We start from the raw sequence: 20,771 nt of genomic DNA, 5'->3' as shown, positions 1-20,771 counted from the left end.
TTTGTTTGTTTGTTTGTTTGTTTGTTTGTTTGTGGTGCTACCAGATTTTTTCCCCACGGGAATTATGTGTTAAGTGTTATTTGCTTGTATGATGCAGTGCAATTTGATAACATTGACAACACAAGACCAGACAATGAATAGAGTTGTTTGCAATATGTTAAAAATTACCCACAATGTTAAACATATTGTTCAATGACTATCTCTCTAACAGACAACCCAATGAGAATTATTATCTTTATAAAGGTATAAATGGGTCGTTCCAGAATTGCAGGACAATTTAGGCCCCAGCAGTTTAGAATTTTTATTTTTTATTTTTTTTTTTTACTATTTATATACATAACATCTATTTTGTTTTGTTTTCAAGAAAAATGGGTGATAAACCATCATATAGTTCAGTATTCACAAATTTGCATATTTCAGGAGGGGGGGGGGGTGGCTATCCTCTGTCATTCGCTGCAAGTTTTGTGTGTTCACTGTTTTTTTGTGTGCTCATGGAAAAGCAATAAAAGTGTTACTTTAGCATGCTAGCGTGGTATTTTAGGCTAGTATGCTAGCTAATACTAGTACAATACTGATGAACCTTATGGAAAGGGGGTTTGTTTATCTGCTGAACACAGTTGTTTATGCAACATGGGTTCATGATTGCGTACATGCGACAGGCAGGATGCATGAAATTGATGTTTTATGATCCTTTTCCATCGGTGTAAAGTGCTAGTGCCCATATTTGTTTGCCCTTGTGTGATGTCACATCAGTGTGTGCTAGCATGCAATTTAGGCTAGTATTCTAGCTCATACTATTCATGAGCCTCAAGTGAAGGTGGTTTGTCGGTGTTGAACGATTTAACCGTTACCACAGCCGTGCACTGGTGCCTGGAAAGCGTTCCCCCCATGTTTGTATGCTCACAGTAGGCTACTTAAATTGCGCTTGCTCTGACTATGGTCCTACAGTATCCCGATGGTCTAAATGAGATGCTAACACCCCACCCACGCGTTTTCCTTCTCACGCTCCTCTCCGGCGAGTGTACATCACGGCATCTATATAACTCACAAACACGTTGGAGTCTTGACTCGAAGAAGAAAGCATTAACGTACTAAACAAAGATGCTTTTACCCATTCATTTTTAGGCCAGAAGAGTTTGTATTTCTAAATGCCTCTGGCTTAAAACTATTCAACTCAGAAACACAGTCATCTCGCAAGGTAAATTCCATTCTCTTTCCACCAGTCACCAGCCATTGAGCCTCCCTCTGGCTCTTCCACTCTCATCATTTTGTTTGTTAAAAAAAAATAAAATATAAAATCGTCAGTGTTGACATCTTTTTGTGCATGAAGCCTGCTCGCTGGTTTAAAACGCGAAAAGCCTGAAGTGAAGGCCACGAGTGCGGCTTAAACTAATGAGACCAAAGGGACAGTGGAGCCACATGATGCTAGTGTAAATATGGCAACCGACAATAGTATATTTCATTAAAAAAAAATAATAATTTAAACTCAAACGCACCATATCACACAAAAGTCAGTGCACTACTCCCATTTTTGCGAATATTTTATTATGTCTTCTCATGGAAAATATTTACTACAATGTAAAAGTAGTCAATGCACAGCTTGTACAGTATATGTGCCAATTTATTGACCTCTCAAAATAACTCCAAACACAGCAATGTCTAAACTGCTTGCAACAATAGTGAGTGCACCCTGAAGTGAAAATGGTTCACAGGTTACCACTGAAATCAGTTTGGACAGTTTCACTTAGAGGTATGCTCACTTTCGTTGCCAGCGGTTTAGACATGAATGGCTGTGTGTTGATTTACGGTATTTTGAAGGGGCATTATTTTCTTGGTATTTTCTGACACTGGCTGCCCTGTGGGAACATGCTGCCGCTCGCAGGTCAGTCTTGTTACTATCCTAGACTTCTGGTTTGTGGGAGGAGACTATTGTAACTATGGTAGATGGATATGGTTAGGTAAGTGTGCGGCATGCTGTGTCGATCATCTTGAAAACATCACATGGGTGAGTCGTAAGCACACACTTGTCATTTTTTTTTACGTCTAGTGAGGGTTCCTTTTAAAAAAGACTTTCTCCTGTTGATTTGTGTTGTGTCAAAGAACAAACATAAGGTGTTGACACACCATTAACTTCCGTGAGGTACATGGAGTGCCTCAGGCTGCTGCAGTAACTCCTAGTTGCCATCATCATCATCATTTTCTAGAATGTGTCATCATTACATTGGCATATGAGGAACATATGCTTTATTTTTGGCTTCCTAGGGTTTTTTTCTGCCCTTTGTGTTCTCATTTTGAAAAACAAATTAACAATGTTAACAATAATATAATACAAAATGAAATTAAAAAAATACAGGTATTTGAGTGGCTTTCTACTTGTTTAAGACCAACAGCCAAATAAAGTTGAGATGGGGAAGAAGAAAAAAAACCCAGCTGAATGGAGGAGCATTAAATCATGAAAGCCAAACTCCTTTCATGTGTTCCAGTAAGGCTGCTTGTTTATCCTGCCATCAGCTCCCTACTGTGTGTCATGGATGCCGGATCAGCAATTTTCAAACCATTTCTCATATTGCTTTGAACACTGAAACAATGAACACTGAGCATTTGGCTCCACATCTCAGCATGAAAATTAGGGTGTAAAATCTGTTCCGTAGTCTAGAACGTTACAAAAGCACAATCCAGGGATCTTATAAATAGTATATTTCCTCCCATGTAATATTCAGCTGTTCTGCAAATACCTGCTGGCAAAATAAAACACATTTGTCATGTCTGCCTTCCCATAAGCTTATGATGTATGAAACGAGCATTCATTTCCATCCAGAGTTTTATTCATATATGTATTGATGGCGTAAAGCAGTGCATACTCTAGCCAATATGTCACAATTTGTTTTTGACTGGACCCAGAAGCAGGCGGAGGCTGAGAGGTTGTGATGAAAGGTTTATTGACAGAGGAAATGGAGATGATCATTGAGACATGCTGGTGGATAGTAGAGGCAGGGAACGTGTGGCAGGCGGTGGCGAGAACAGGCGGATGGCTTGGTGGCGTGGTGGAAGAAGCCAACGCGGTGGGGAACACGGAGGGAGCACTGAGGACAAGGAGAAACATGGAGGTCAGAAAGATAGCGAGGAATGGCGTAGCTTACGCGAATGCTCGAGAGCCGTTGTAGCACAGGAGAATGTTAATACTCTGGCAGTGGAGTCTTGGAACTGGCAGGCTTAATGCAGATGATGATGAAGGCTGATTGGTGACAGGCCGAGGAGGTGCTGATTACTGGGAAGAGAGAGAGCGAGAGAGCCAGAGGAGCGCAAAAGCGCCACCCAAGCGCCGACAAAAGGATTGAAGGGCATAGCTCATGACACAATATGATTTATCAGTCCATCCATTTCTCTCCCGCTTACACTCCTTAGCGTCGTGGGTGACCCTGGACTGCTTGCCAGCCAATCGCAGCTATTTAATTTCATTTCATTTTGATTATTGTACAAATAGTATGTGATGGATTAAACGTGTCCAATTCCTACTTTGAAGAAAGCACCTTGTACTTCAATAGTGGTGCCTTGAGATACGAGTAACCCGACTTACGTTTTTTTTTTGTGTGATACAAGCCGTCATTTCGCCGAATTTTGGCTTTGACTTGAGATACAAGAGCTATATGCAGAGAACAAATCGACACGCTTCACAATAAGCGGTAGTTTGGCAGAGAGTAAAAAAAAAAGAAAGAGTCTGTTTAATGCTACTCCCAACTAAAGTTTACTGTCAAACTAAACATAAAACAAAGACAATTACATGTAGATTTAACACAACCAAACAACTTTGCCTTAAGCATGAGCTCAATCATTATCAATCCAACATCTGTCCGTGAGCTTAGTTAGCTTGATGCTAACACATAATGGAAAACATCATTGACGGGAGAACACTTGGCGTCATTTGTTGTGGTATCATAACCCTTTGAGCAACAGATGTTTGAACAGATATGGTGGAACAACACATACACAGACAACATCACAATACCCACAGTGTTTAATTGACTTGGCAATGAAATGGCACAGATGTACTCTTTTGACTTTGAAATGGATCGTGTGCTATAGAGCTGACATTAGCTTCAACAGTGGCGACTCCGTCCTTGGAATGGTGAAAACATGATTTAATTTTACAGATAAGCTTTGGCGGCACGGTGGAGTCATCCTGGCCTCGCCTGGGTGGAGTTTGCATGTCCGCCCCGTGCCTGCGTGGGTTTACTCCGGGCACTCCGGTTTCCTCCCACATCCCAAAAACATGCATGGTAGGTTCATTGACAACTCTAAATTGCCCGTAGGTGTGAATGTGAGTGCGAATGGTTGTTTGTTTGTATGTGCCCTGCGATTGGCTGGCGACCAGTTCAGGGTGTTATGTACCGCTATGTACCACTGAAAAGTGTCCTCCAAAATAAAACTTAAAAAAAAAACACTGCAAGCTGCAGGGCTTGCACAAAAGCGGATTGTAGAACAAATATTTGAAGCAGGCTTATTGACTTTGAACATTTATGTATAAAGTCAAATGATTGTGAGTTCATGCTTCCCTTTTGGCGAAACACTGCTGAAAGGTAAAAAGGCATGTGAACATTTACACAGTCCACACTTGGTCTTGTGACTCCCAACGTGGCAGGCAACTGCTGGAAAACAGAGATGTCATGTCACTCATGTCATCACAACACTTTATTTAGACAAAACAAAGGCATGATACGACATAACAGAACAACAGTAATCTAATGCTATTTCTTCACCAATGTCTTAAGCTGTTTTCCTCCAAATGGTTTGTTTCTAAACTTTGTGTGACAGCGGACCACCAAGAAAATTCTGCTTCAAATAGATTTTTTCCTCATAACTACTGATACATTTTCACTCAATGAAGTGCTGTTATGTGCTATTGTGACATTTTACCCAAACAGATGCTGTACAGAAGTGACAAAAGTACACACAGTAGTGTAGTTCCTGATACACCAGGAAATACTATTAACCTATCTGAAAGAAATACAAATTCAATGTTTCTTAAACCTGCAGAAGAAAACGTCAATCGCATTGTTGATGATTGTAAGGACTAAACATCTAATGATTGCAATCAAAATGAAATGAATATAATTTTAAAAAAAAAAAAGGTAATTTTGGAACTCTCCCAGCAATAAGGTATTGTATATTTCCATGCTGCTGCTTACAGATCACTAGGACGCACACACACGCTAGCTTTTGTTTGTTAAAACACACCACACACACTTGCATTACAGACATGCTGATAACATTCAGGCTAAGAACAGGCAAGAAGTGCTTTGATAAGGAGGGACTGCCCAGTGAAGGAAGAAGAAACTATTGTCTGAAAAGTACGTTCACTCAACTTCTGGAACCCACGAGAGAAGGAAGAGAGTCCAGCGCGCTGTGTTTCTTCCTTTGTAATTTTGTAATGCAAATGCAAATAAAACAAATGCTCAAGACAAGTTTATTTTATCAGGGTTTTATTTTGGGGACAAGATCACCAACCAATCATTAAAAGGACCAGGAAGAAGGAATTCCTTCCAGGATTTTTTTTCCTTCTCGAGGCCGGCTGGGCAGCTCCTGGGCCTCGTTTAGGAATTCCTTATAAAACCAAATAATTGCATTGCCAATTTATCATTTTCAAACTGGACAATTTCTGAAAAAAATGCAAAAGGCAAGCATTTGATAGCATAAATCATGACATATTGATCAATAAATTGGAACAGTATAGGATTCGGGGTATATCCGTGAATTGGCCCAGAAGCTACTTAACAGAAAGGAAACAATTTGTGAAGTTGGGCGAGTATGAATAAAAATGTATGGACATTGTGCGTCGTGTCCCCCAGAAGGGCTCTATGCTACCTTTTTGCACTGGTTGCACTGGTGCGCCCAAGAAAAAAACAGCAACAAAGTTAGGTGCACCCACATTTTCAATGGCATCACATTTAACACCGCAGTTTTACAGGTTCACTCTTTTTAAAAAAAAAAAAAAAAAAAAGATAGCTGCCTGTCCTTTTAGGCAATATTGACCAGTAAATGGTTAACTCAAGATCTCGTCACAAAGTTCTTTATTTGAAGCACAATTTCGCAGGACAGGTATCTTACTGAAAACTGTTGGTGCTTAAAGTGCTCTGTGTAAGAGCGTTGGTTCGGACTTTTGTACGAATCAGGCTTTAACTTTGCTTTCTCTGCGAAGTTGTCAATTGTTCTTTTCATCTTATGATCTGCGGCGAGTTCCACTCTCAACATGATCAGCCTACTAGGCCACTTACCTAAGCCTGTCACAATAATCACGTTTTTTTAGGATGATAGGTTTTCTGGCACGGTGGACGACTGGTTAGCTCATCTGCCTCACAGTTCTGTGGACCGGGGTTCAAATCCCCGGCCCCGCCTGTGTGAAGTTTGCATGTTCTCCCCGTGCCTGCGTGGGTTTTCTCCGGGTACTCCGGTTTCCTCCCACATCCCAAAAGCATGCGTGGTAGGTTGATTGAAGACTCTAAATTGCCCGTAGGTGTGAATGTGAGTGCAAATGGTTGTTTGTTTCTATGTGCCCTGTGATTGGCTGGCGACCGGTTCAGGGTGTGTGGATGAATGGATATATTTTCCCAGAAACCATCACGATAAACAATCGTATTATTGATGTTGTTGATGATGTTGTTCTTTTATGCCACTGACATAATATGTTAGCGTATTCTTTTTAAGAGCAATGAATGTTTACTTCTCAAAAAGTAAAATTGAATATTGGCATCGAAATGTAGAACAAGAAAGTAGAATATACTAGATACATATAGAATATTAATAAAACAGACTCCGGCTCTCACAAAAAATGCTCTTAAATAAATATACAAAATTTGGCACAGAGTAATAGTGTCATTAGTATCTTAACAGCCAATATACTGCCAATTAAATTTCCAGCTGGTTAAGAAAAAATGCAAAGTAATAACATTCATTTGGCAATAACATCACAAGAAAACAGATCAAAGCAACCCGTTTTGCACTAAGATTCGTACTGCATGTCAAACGTCTGCAGCATTTCTCGAAACGCTGGTTTCTCAACACGTTGAATGGCTGCATCGCTTTTGCTATAAAGTGAGTAAGTGAGCATTCGCCATATACGTAGCTGTCACGCTTATATTTGTGTGTTGTATATTTGTTGTTGTAATTTACGTCATTAAATTACAAAATGTATGTAATTGTAATCCATTACATTACTGGGAGAAAATATGTCATTACATTACTTCCATGATTACAATTTTAGTTACATTTGAAAAATAGCTGCAAAAAGTCCGATTTTTTTTCCATGTACTCCTTCGAAAGGCAACACTTTTATTAGACCGTCTACGCTAGTGGACTTTAGCGTAGTTATGTGGCGGTTTTAAATCCATAAATGATGTGTTTTTTTAGTAGCTGAAACCAATAAATAGTATTTCAATTCATTTCGATGGGGAGCATTGATTTGATATTCGAATGTATTGAGTTGCGAGCTTTGTGACAGAACGAATTAAACTCATAAGTCACACACACCCTCATTGTCTTGAGGGTGTCCGTGCCCCCAACTCTATGCAAGACACGTTGTCATAGATTGATTGTGGTAAGATCCAAAATAGATAGAAAGGACATCTTAGCTCAGCCAAATATGTGAATATAATTTTTCTGGTGGCACTTTCTGGCAAATCCCTCAGTCTGAAAAATTAATTAATCAAACTTGCCCAGCATGACAAGCTGTTGGGCCCTCCTTGGCAATAACTTGAACACTCCTATTCCTATCAGTGACCCTGCAGGCCGTAGGAATTTTAACACCAGAGGTCATCAGCAAGCATAAAAGGGAGAGAAAGAAAAAGGGAAGATGTTTTCAAATTTTTTTTTTTTTTTTACCTTTTTTGGAGGGATAAAAACATTTCAAATATGACAATATTTTACCTTGAAAACAAGTCATGATCATTTTTGATACACTTTCACTATTTGAAGATTCCCCCATGAGCCTTCAAAGACCAACAGACGCATGTTTCTGCGGGACAAATGTGGTGGAAACAGACAGTTCGAAGGACTGTTTCAAGCGTCCTGTTGAACACTGCTTCCACTGTCTTGTAAAAAAATACACACATTTATGGCATGTATGGTTTCACTTTCACGATGCCCAGCATTACCACCATTTACCTGGATTCAGTCTACACAAACCTTTTAGCATCTGTACTAAAAAAAAAGAAGACATTTTAAAATATTTTTCTGTATGTTGGGTCCGGATTTCTGGATTTCAGGGTGAAAGAATGACATATTGATTTATGACTTATTATAGTCAAAACTGGTCAAATTTGGCCCGGACAGTATGTAAAGGCGAAATTCACAAATAGAATATGACCAAGGAGAGTTGTTTGCATATTAAGCATCCATCAATCCATTGTCTATTGTCTATACCTCTTATCCTATTACTGTGAAGCCTGAGTCTATTCCAGGTGGCAGCGAAAACTGGATTACTGTATAACCTGAACTGATCACTTGTTAGTCACAGGCTGATTGTGAACAGGATATTGAATGGGAATTGATCTCTGGTGTGTGTTTTTCTTGGAAGATACTGGAGCATTATTTATTGTTGTGCAACATTTGGATTGGCTCATAAGAGCTGTTAGTGAACGAGGCCGATGTCTTTGATATACTGTCTTCATTTAGTTTTGATATAATTGGATAAAATAATTATTATTCACAGCCGTCAGGCTTTTGTGATCTCATGGTTTCCCTAATAAACACATAAACACACCGGTTGTTGTGAGCTAAAAATTACATTTATGTTCCAGCCATCACATAAATGCTCCTTTGGCTCCTCAGCTATACAACATTCAGCCCCCCTTTTCCCACCACACTGAATTACAGGATGAAATATATATATGTATTCAGTGTTTTTCCTTTGCTAACAAAAAAATATTGGTATGTGTTGCAGGGCAGAAAGGACAGATGAGGCTCAGAGGAAGAAGAGAAAAATGCTGAAGAGGGTAAATAAATTATTAGGGACTGCTCCAAGAAGGTTGGATAGAAGACAAACGAGCTGTCTAAGGTTGTGCCGTGGGGAAATGGGCGGGGTTAAAATAGGTTGTTTCCATTTACTAGACACTCTGCTGTTGGCTTTCATTACTCAGCTCTGTTGCAGATGGCAGTTTGGACAAATAGCTGAGAGCCAGAGTTTTATGGCATACACTGCAAGGTACATGCTGCTGCTACGAAGGAATTGAAGGTCTTTCCAAATTGACAGCATTGTAGTCTGTGTGAGAAACTTCAAAGAAAAACATTTCCATATTTGCTAGATGCATGTACTTACACTTGTTAATATTCATTACCAACTGCTTTCCACGCATGTAGTTGGCAATATTTTCAATTTCATCTGTGTATGTAAGGGGTTTGAATCACTTATGATGAGAGTCGATTCAAAGACGATTAATTGAGGACACTGTTGATGCCTGGGACCGGTTTCACGTAAAGACATATGTAGAAGCCATAATGTAATAACAGCCCATAACATAATAAATAATACCCTTTTTAAAATGTAGTTGGCTCAAAACGTAATAATTGTCCAATAACGTAATAAAAGGCCTGGACCTATAACGTAATAACTTTTGGCCAATAATGTAATAACTTATTATGTTTGTTGGCTGGTTATTACATTATTGGCCTGGTTAAAAAAAACAAAACTTTCCAAATATAATAACTGAGCCAATACCGTAATAATATATTAATATCCCTTTTGTAACTTTTGATTTTTGGAAATAGCTGTTAAAGTGCATACTCTCTCATCTCTGTCTGTTTCTATCACTCTCCATCTCTCATTGTATTTAACTTGATGGTCTCCAAATGTACAGTTGAAACCAGATGTTTACATACACTATATAAAAAGACAGATATGCTTTTTTTTTTCACTGTCAGATATGAAACCAGACCAAACTTTTTCTGTTTTAGGTCAATTAGGATTACCAAAATTATTTCTATTGGCTAAATCCCAGCATAATCAGACAGGGATTTTTGGGGGACAATTTTTCTTTACTTTCATCAAAGTCAAAAGTTTACATACAGTATATTTCATGAGTATTTGTTATCATTGCCTTTAAACTGTATGACTTGAGATGTTGGATATCCTTCCACAAGCTTCTCACAGTAGTTGGCAAGAATCTTGGCCCATTGCTCTTGACAGAAATAGTGTAACTGAATTTTCAATAGGGTTGAGATCAGGGCTTTGCTCTGGCCATTCCAAAATAAATTGACTATCTTTACGCGACTTTGGAACCAGTTTGGCAGTATGCTTCGGGTCATTATCCATTTCGAAGACCCATTTGCGCCCAAGCTTTAATTTCCTGGCTGATGTCTTGAAATGTTGCTTCAGTATTTCCACATAACGTTCATCCTCATGATGCCATCTATTTTGTGAAGTGCACAACAACCCCACAACATGATCCTGCCACCCCTGTATTTCAACGTTAGAATGGTGTTCTCAGGCTTGCAAGCTTCCCTCGTTTTCTTCCAAATGTAACAATGCTCATTATGGCCGAACAGTTCAATTTTAGTTTCGCCAGACCACAGAACACGTCTGCAAAAATGAAGGTCCTTGTCCCTGTGTGGATATACAAACTGTAATCTGTCTTTTCGAAGTTTCTTTTGGAGTAATGGCTTTTTCCTGGCTGAGTGGCCTATCAACCCATGTCTGTACAGTAATTGTTTCACAGTGGATAATGATACACTCTTATAGGATTCAGACAGCATCTTCACAAGGTATTTTACTTTTGTTCTTGGGTTGATATGCACATATCAGACCAAAGCACGTTCCTCTCTGGGACACAGAACCTGTCTCCTTCCTGTGCGATATGATGGCTGGACATCCCCATGGTGTTTATACTTGCATATAATTGTTTGAACAGATGAACGTGGCACCTTCAGGCATCTGGAAATTGCACCCAAGGATGAACCAGACTTGTCCAAGCCCACAATTCTCTTCCTGATGTCTTGGCTGATTTCTTTTGACTTTGCATGAATTTACACAAAGGTGTGCATTCAAATAGATCTGTCACAATGCGATTTTAACTGGACCCAGAAGCAGGCGGAGGCTGAAGAAGTTTTGTGGAGAATGGTTTATTGAGAAGGGATTCGGAGGTGGTTTCTTGAACCGTACTGGCAGGTCGTCAAGACAGGGAGCGTGCGGCAGGTGGTGGCGTGAGCAAGTGGATGGCTTGACGGTGTGGTGGAAGAGGTCAGCAAGGCAGGGAACACGGAAGAACAAGGAGATCAGAAATATGGCTAGGACTGGCGTAGCATACGTGTAAGTAGAGAGCCAGTGTACCACAGGTGAACGTTAATACTCTGGCAGTGGAGTCTTGGATCTGGGAGGCTTAAATGCAGGTGATGATGAAGGCTGATTGACAACAGGTGTGCGGCCCGAGGTGGTGCTGATTACTGGGAACAGAGAGAGAGAGGGAGAGGTCGAGAGGGGCGCGAAGCGCCACCCAAGCCCCAACGAGGGAACTGCTCATGACAACATCCACAGGTGTGTCTCTAATTAACTAAACTGTTGTCAATAAACGTAACAGAAGCTTCCAAATACATGACATCATCATCTGGGTTTTCCGAAATTGCAGTACAGAGAATGGATGCATTTTTAAAACATAGTAATCTTACTTTATGTAAACTTCTGACTTTGAATAAAGTAACGAAAAATTGTCTAAAAAAGTCATTCTCTCATTATTCTGGCATTTAGCAAATATACATAATTTTAGCAATCCCAGTTGACCTAAAACAGGAAAGGTTTAGTATTATTCAGACAGTGAGAAAAAAAAGCATGTCTTTTTACATCATGTAAACTTCCGGTTTCAACTGTAGTGGACGTTATAGGTTCAGCACTTTTATTACGTTATTGGGCAGTTATGGCATTATGGGCCTATCATATTTTTAAAAGGCCAAATTTATTACGTCATGGGCCATTATCAAAAACTAACTAAAAATGCTGGGTCAAACCTGGAACTCAGCTGCTGGTTTGGCATAGTTGGGTCAGAGGTTTGGTCAATTTGAACCAAAATTAGAGCAAATTATTAACCCCTCTGTTGGCTAAGCGATGCCCGGCCCACAAAACAAAATGCACTGATTTTCAGTTGGCTGGTCTCATCTCATCACATATCCGATATCACACCCAAATTGCTCATATATAACTACACAATTTTTAAATTTGTATTTTTCCAGAAGAGGCAGGAACATAAAGTGACCTACAAGAGCAGAGGTACAAGCATGCAGGTGGATTACATCTTGTGCAGACAATGTAATCTGAAGGAGGTTACTGACTGTAAGGTAGTGGTAGGGGAGAGTGTGGCTAGACAGCATAGGATGGTGGTGTGTAAGATGACTCTGGTGGTGGGGAGGAAGATCAAGACGTCAAAGGCAGAGCAGAGAACCATGTGATGGAAACTGAGAAAGGAAGAGTGTTGTGTGGCTTTTCAGGAAGAGGTGAGACAGGCTCTTGGTGGACAGGAGGAGCTTCCAGAAGACTGGACCACTGCAGTCAAGGTGATCAGAGAGGCAGGCAGGAGAGTACTTGGTATATCTTCTGGCAGGAAAGGAGAGAAGGAGACTTGGTGGTGGAACGTCACAGTACAGGAAATCATACAAGGAAAAAGGTTAGCTAAGAAGAAGTGGGACACTGAGAGGACCGAGGAGAGGCGAAAGGAATGCATTGAGATGCGACACAGGGCAAAGGTAGAGGTGGCAAAGGCCAAACTAGAGGCAAAGGATGATATGTATGCCAGGTTGGACACTAAAGAAGGAGAAAAGGATCTATACAGGCTGGTCCGGACAGAGGGATAGAGATGGGAAGGATGTACAGTAGGTTAGGGTGATTAAGGATAGAAATGAAAATGTGTTGACTGGTGCCAGTAGTGTGCTAGATAGATGGAAAGAATACTTTGAGGAGTTGATGAATGAGGAAAATGAGAGAGAAGGAAGAGTTGAAGAGGCAGGTGTGGTGGACCAGGAAGTGGTAATGATTAGTAAGGGGGAAGTTAGAAAGGCACTGAAGAGGATGAAAAATGGAAATGCAGTTGGTCCTGATGGCATTCCTGTGGAGGTATGGAAGCATCTAGGAGAGGTGACTGTGGAATTTCTGACCAGCTTGGAATAGGAATAGGAGGAATAGGGAATAGAGGAAATTTGTTCTCGTGCCCATTTTTAAGAACAAGGGTGATGTGCAGAGCTGTGGGAACTATAGAGGGATAAAGTCGATGAGCCACACAATGAAGTTATGGGAAAGAGGAGTGGAGGCTAGACTCAGGACAGAAGTGAGTATTTGCGAGCAACAGTATGGTTTCATGCCTAGAAAGAGTACCACAGATGCATTATTTGCCTTGAGAATGTTGATGAAAAAGTACAGAGAAGGTCAGAAGGAGCTACATTGTGTCTTTGTAGATCTAGAGAAAGCTTATGACAGAGTACCCAGAGAGGAACTGTAGTACTGCATGCGGACGTCTGGAGTGGCAGAAAAGTACAGTGGGTACGGAATGTTTTTTCAGACACGCTTAAAATTTTCACTCTTTGTTATATTTCAGCCATTTGTTAAAATCATTTAAGTTGTTTTTTTCCCCAAATGGCTGCAATATAACAAAGAGTGCAAAATTTAAGGGGCTCTGAATACTTTCCGTACCCACTGTATGTTAGAATAGTAAAGGACATGTATGAGGGCAGCAGAACAGTGGTAAGGTGTGCTGTAGGTGTGACAGAGGAATTTAAGGTGGAGGTGGGACTGCATCAGGGATCAGCCCTGAGCCCCTTCCTGTTTGCAATGGTGATGGATAGGCTGACAGATGAGGTTAGACTGGAATCCCCGTGGACCGTGATGTTCGCAGATGACATTGTGATCTGCAGTGAAAGCAGGGAGGTGGTGGAGGAACATTTAGAAAAGTGGAGGCATGCACTCGAAAGGAGAGGAATGGAGATTAGTCGAAGTAAGACAGAATATATGTGCATGAATGAGAGGGGTAATGGGGGAAGAGTGAAGCTACAGGGAGAAAAGATAGCAGGGGTGGCGGACTTTAAATACTTGGGGTCAACCGTCCAGAGCAATGGTGAGTGTGGTCAAGAAGTGAAGAAACGGGTCCAAGCAGGTTGGAACGGGTGGAGGAAGGTGTCAGGTGTGTTATGTGCCAGAATAGACTCTGCTATCATAAAGGGCAAAGTTTATAAAACAGTGGTGAGGCCAGCCAAGATGTACGGGTTAGAGACAGTGGCTCTGAAGAGACAACAGGAAGCAGAGCTGGAGGCGGCGGAAATGAAGTTGGTTGGAAATGTTGAGGTTCGCTCTCGGAGTGACCAAGTTGGAAAGGATTAGAAATGAGCTCATCAGAGGGACGGACAAGGTTGGAGGTTTTGGAGACAAAGTTAGAGTGAGCAGACTTCGATGGTTTGGACACATCGAGAGGTGAAATAGTGAGTATATTGGTAGAAGGATGATGAGGATGGAGCTGCCAGACAAGAGAGCTCGAGGAAGACCGGCTGTGGCCGCTTTTGGTGCGCCTTTCGGCGGCTCCAGAAGTGGGTTGTCCCTCTGAATTTCAAGGAGGGAAAATTGTCATGGTGGTGCGGCTTCTGGTCATACTGCCAACTCAAAGGCTGCTTTGTGCAGCCTGTGAAAGTGTGTGCAATCTTTGTCGCTGGAAAGGAGCTGTGAGAGAAGGAAGTACATGAGAAGTAAGTATGTGAATTTGATTGACAGCTGAAAGGTCCGGGGAGGTGGGATTTTCAGAGCTCTCAGCGACACGCCCACAGTGTCTGGAAACTGACAGAATGTCTCAATGCTTGACCATTTTGAAGCCTGATTTCACACGATCGTTTTTTTTTACCGTAATTAATTGATTCAGTGTCCGACTTGACTCTTTCCTGTGATGTGTCGAATTTACATCATTTTTCAGTCGGTCTGGTTGCACTTTAACATGTGCACCGTGTCGTAGGGAAATGTCAATCGAAATAGAAACCTGACAGACATTCGAATTATATTTGTTAAAGAGTACACTGTCAACTTGCTAACTGACTGATGTTACTCAGTGAAGGTCCACCATGTGCTTTTTAAATGCAAACATTAGCCAAAAATGTCCACCCTGTCGTCGTCCTCCCTGTCAGCAAGCTCACATGTTTTGCTGTTTGCATGTACATTGTCTGCTTGCAGTTGATTTATAAAATAGTGTGGGAGCTTGACCAATATGTACAGTATTTGTAGCAGCATAACCAATACTTAATGCAATGATTATGAAGTCCAGTGGAAAATCTCCACTTTTTTGGGGGGGTGAAATGTGTAAGTCATAAAGGAACCTTGTAGCGGTATTGACTCTAGTTATAGAAATAAGTACAAGTCGATGTCAGAGTTCTGAGAGTTTAGGAGGAGAACACAGCCTGGGGGACAAATGTGGATCACCTCCTCTGATTTTGGAGAATGAATCAGACCTGAGTATAAGATGCATCAAAGAGGACAGTTTTAAGTCTGCCCTGAAATAGTGTGAGAGAGTCCGCCTTCCGGACCAAATCTGGATGATTGCTCCACAGGAGAAAAGCTTGATAACTGAAGGTTTTGCTTTGCATTCGACTTTGACAGCTTTTTTTTTTTTCAATTCACTCCAATATTTGGGAGTGTAGGAGTAGTCTTCAAGGTATAACAGTACCTGAACATTTAGTGCTTCATCGGTGAGAAGCATTTTAAATTCAAATGAAACAATATGCACATTATGTATATATAGTATATAATATATACAGCTGTTGTGCGTGGGAGCTGAATGAAAGGTGATGCAGAGATTCTTCACTGTGTTGCCAGAGGCCAAAGCAAAAGTTATATCATTAGATTTGATTGATTTATTCATTTATTTTTACCATTCCAGTTCTCGTGATTTTTTTTGGACGCTTCTAAAACAGAACCCAGTGACACACTTGGGCGTCTGGCTCGAGTCCCCCCTCCGCTGCTATTTAACAACTTGAGTGCCTTCGTTTGCAGCAGGGGTTATGCGGGGCAATTGTGAGTTACTTCATGAATTCATTTTTCCTTATTATTTCTACCACTACAGCTTGCAGTTAGCTGCCTTGCTTGAGTGCCTCAATTTACAGAACAGCTCTGTGTCGTTATTTAAATTACCAAGAGAGGAGGAGACGTCACGGAAGAGCCTATCCGCACATCTGCCTGCCCTCCAGCCGATGATTGTTAGCTCACGAGCTAGCTAGCGGCTACCCCACCTCTACCAGCCACAGAAGCGTTCAAGCGGATATATTTTCGCAGCGCAAACATAGGGATATGGATGTGCAAACGTTGCGAGACCAAGCGGAATCCATTTTTCACGCATTCAGCAGCTAGCCCACAGCGTTTGATGACGGAGAAAATGGCTTGATGTTTTTTTTTCGTTTTTTTTCCCCCCCTTTTGAAGCCTCATTTTATAGACTTGAAAATTATTGTAATCATTAAAATGTGGCGGGGTTGTTAACAACACACTCTGTGGTGTGTCAAATTCGGAGCACATTTATTTTCACTTTAATCCCAATGAGATGCTCCACAGAGACCAGACATGTTTCAGAGGCAAGACTATTATTTTTAATATGTTTAATTATAGCCACTGTGGTACATAGCCTGTCAATACAGACATATTGATAAGTTAAGAACAGCGTCCCAAAACAGTAGCGGGCATCCTTGAGTAAACAACTGTGTACTGAATGTTAGAGAAGCATTATCAGCACAAACATAACAACAGCGTGGTTCCGTTGCGACATACTCCCTCATGCCTCCACTTAACACCCATGACTTGCATGCGCTCTGTTTTCGCAGGCCACAAAACACGGCTGTCATACAAACATAAAGAAAATAACGCTGAATTATGTTTTTATTTAAAAGCGCCGTTGAGTGAATGGCTACAATGGCGCGCTTATGACATTGTCCCAGTCTAAAGCCGACTTACACCGTTGAGCAAATCACCAGCCAATTCACATCACCTTCATCAGCTTTACTGATACATTAAATTCACCAGCTTTTAATGATGCTTCCTGGTATTTCCACCAGTTCGGAGTGATGGTTATGAATCAAATCTTGGGGGGTAATCATCAAAAGACATGGTGTGTTTCATTGTGAATGTGTAAAATATTTGAAAAGAACCAATTTTGGGGGAAAAAAACGCTCCTCTTTGAGGGATAATTAAGATTTAAAAAAAAAAAAGGATCCCCCCCCTCCCCTGTGTTTTGTGGTCCAACACGTCTTATTAAAGATGCAGCACTCGCCGTTGCTATGGCAGCAACTCCTTTTCAGGCTTACTATGGATTTTAGTGTGTACTGAAAGTCTCTTGAGGACTCCCAGTTCAAACCACAGTGTCATCAAAGGGGACATGGAAATTTCACTTTTTAAATGTATGTATATTCATATTTGGGTCTCTGGCGTGCGTACCCAACCAACAAGTGTGAAATTACATAATTAATCTTGTGGTAGCTACCTATATATGAATTTTTCCTGTTATGACAGACATTTTCCTGAATCTGGAATTTTGCCACAATGTAAAGTCCCAATGTGGCTATTTTTCATAATCCCCCCCCCCCCACACACACGCACAGTTTCTCCACCCATTACTTGGCAGCGAGGTTTATCATAAATTAGAGGCTGACTTACTGACCATCCTTTTTCATGCCCCCTTAAAACAGGCTAATTTCAGCAAGGCGAATAAGGGGTGTGAAATGAAATAACACTTGATACTTGGAGTATTTTGACAAAAGCATATTACACTTCATGTCCTTTTTATATGCACACATACACAAGTATATATCCCCATTTTTATTACATGAATATAAACAAGACAGTAGCCTAAACCACAGAATCAGTCAACACATTAAACATTAATAACATCAACAACCCTACATGTACTTAAAACAGAGCATGTTAACATTAAACAACAATCTATAGTACACTATTGCAACATTGCACAAGCAGGCACCAGATGTGGCAAATTCTTATAAATAAATAAAAGCTTTGGTTACCATATACATAGATGCACAAACGTATTCAATATAAAAAACTACAAGGTCAACCCTCCTTGATAGCCCCTCCCCTTCTTTTTTCCCCTTATCTGAATCTTGAACTTAGTTTTGTTTTTCACAAGATGTTTATAGATGTAAACACGAGCCCCGTTGTATCTTCATGACAGCCCCACTTTGTTTCATGGGGGAAAAAACAAAACAAAAAAACTCATTTCAGTAGGCCGTTATGAATAATTGATGAATGACATCTAATTGACAGTGTCTGTTGCTGTATAAATCCAAACTGTATTTTCCATCACCTAGATTTCAATTTATTGAACATACTGAAAAATGAACCGCTTCAAGACATTTTTTTCCAAGCTTGTGAATATGTAGGCAAAAAAGAAAACGATTTTTTTTTTTTTAAATGAACTCCTTGCTTTTGCACTGTTTACACAAATCAAACAAAGAAAAATCAATTTTCAGGTCAAATGATTGGAGTTTGATATTTGATTTTCAATTTGTGTGACCCAGTTCCAAATCCCTTTTCATGAGCTGACTCCTCACTAGAGCCAACATTTTGACGTTACCTGCCTGGAGGTTACTATGGATAGGATTGTGTTGCTCCAATGAGCTGAATAAGGTCACTGATGGTGTAGTGGTTCATTTTCTTGAAGTCCATGCAGGTAGCGTGGGTACAAAGCCCACTCAGTGACAGTTTGAATGGTCATCTAGCTGCATTGTATTTGACCTGTGATTAACTGCCAAGCAGTTCAGGGATGTAGTCTGTCTGTAGAAAATGGAAGGAGTTTCGTGTTGTCCCAGAGCTAAAAGGCAGGTGGAAGGACTGGGGCTTTGAAACCGTTCAAGTCCCATGCAACACAGATTGTGTGCCCCTTTCACTCTCTCATCTCTCCTTGCATGTGTGATCTGGTTCTGTGTGGTTTACAACACAAAAACTGTACACTGCAGAGTACAAGTGGAATTTCACCTTATAATTAATTAGTGACAGTGAGATGGGGCTAAAGGTTCTCCTTCGCAACAGTGATTTCGGTCAATTGGGATAAAGATTTACAGTATACTCAATCGCTGTTGCCAAAACGATGCCTGGAAGGAGACCATTTCAATATTTTCACTCTACAATGTTTGCGTGATTCAAATCCTTTTTAAAAAGACTGCAAGCTTCATACAACTAGACTCCAAATAAAAGCTTTAAACATGCTGTTCCAAAACCACTTGACTATTCACAACCTGATGCTTTTAGATTGCGCTATAATGATATTTTTTCAGGACCAGTGTGTTGCACCCACAAAAGATCAGCAATTCTTTTTGAGGACAAGAAAAACCTCCTGTTTGCACAGCATCTTAAGGCTTTGGACCTCTATTGGGTAGTTTAACATGCAGAATCACAGCATAAAATGTACGACATAAACTTCCAGAGAAAACCATCTAACCTGCCCCCACCCACACTGGATGAAATCTTCAGAACGCACCGGTCCAATCAGTATCAGCTAGCTCAACTCCCCCTCAGTCAAGTCAGTTCCAGCCAGAGTACACGTGCTTTCAGAGTACACAAAGCAAGGTGTGTAAATGCAAACTGATGATTTTGGTGCAGAAGAACTTGATACTGACTTCAAGTCCATCAAACACATATGGACTGAACTAAACCTTGTACAGCACCAGACTATGTAATACATGTTGCCCACTTGACCTCCATTGCAGCCTGGTCATCCTGAAAGGGGGAATCTACGGTCCCGTCTCAAGGCTTCTTTTTTCCCCAAATGGGGTTTTGAGTTTTTCCTTGCCCGATTGGGGGGGGGGGGGGGTTTAGATTAGGGGATGTCGTCAATCATTGCCAACTGTGGGCCTGTGAAGCCTTTCGACTCTTTTGCGATTAAGGGCTATACAAACAAACTTAAGCTCTGAACCCACAAATGCTCTCCTGGATGAATGGACAAAAATTCCAACAAAGTCTTCCATGAAGAGTAGACACTCAAAGGGGGACAAACTGCATTAAAAATGTTTAGACTTTTTATTGGTGCTGGTATGGCAATGTATTGACCCAACTATTCCAATACTTTTGTCCAAATACCGCATATCATTTTTAAACTTTAACAACTATTTTAGGGGATCTTGTGTGGAGTTGTTTCATGTTGCTTGTGCGGGTTTTCCCTCAGATTTCTCCCACCTTTCAAAAACATGATTACATTGTCCATAGATGTATTTTTCTCCCTTTAAAATTCCCATATTTTGGCTAATTCCACCTCCATAGAGTGACTCTCTAAAACATCTGTGAGTGTCCAAAAAATGCCCCTCTGACAGCTACTTCTTTTTGACCGTTTTGTATGCGCTTTGTCCATATTGGGCTAAGACCGCCCCCTTCCCTCTGATTGGTTGCCTCCATGCAGAAGACACACTTGTGAGAGCACACGTGTTTGCAATGTTGACAGTGCTGGAGCAGAGAGGCAGGCGGAGATCTTCGCTAGTGACATAAATAAGCTTAAGAAAATCAAATGGCCTGATTTCAGGCCTTTTGGCAGAAAAACATCTGGGACTCAGGAATGAGCGGCCGTTTTTTTTTTTTTTTTTTTTGCCCTGTTCGGCTGTTAGATCAAGCAGAAAGGATGATATGTATCCCTTTTATGCCAGAACAGTTTCACTGTGTCACAGTGGACTTGTTAAGCGGTCGCTGTGGTTTCTTGGTATGTTGATGGATATTTATTGAGAATCAAAGTTGATCAGTCGAACAGAACAAGATTTTTAGAGGGGAGTGAGAAACGAAGAC

This window comes from Phycodurus eques, chromosome 1 (assembly GCF_024500275.1).
Source record: "Phycodurus eques isolate BA_2022a chromosome 1, UOR_Pequ_1.1, whole genome shotgun sequence".
Taxonomy (NCBI): domain Eukaryota; kingdom Metazoa; phylum Chordata; class Actinopteri; order Syngnathiformes; family Syngnathidae; genus Phycodurus; species Phycodurus eques.
The sequence above is the reverse complement of the archived record's forward strand: the minus strand, read 5'-3'. Positions refer to the sequence as shown.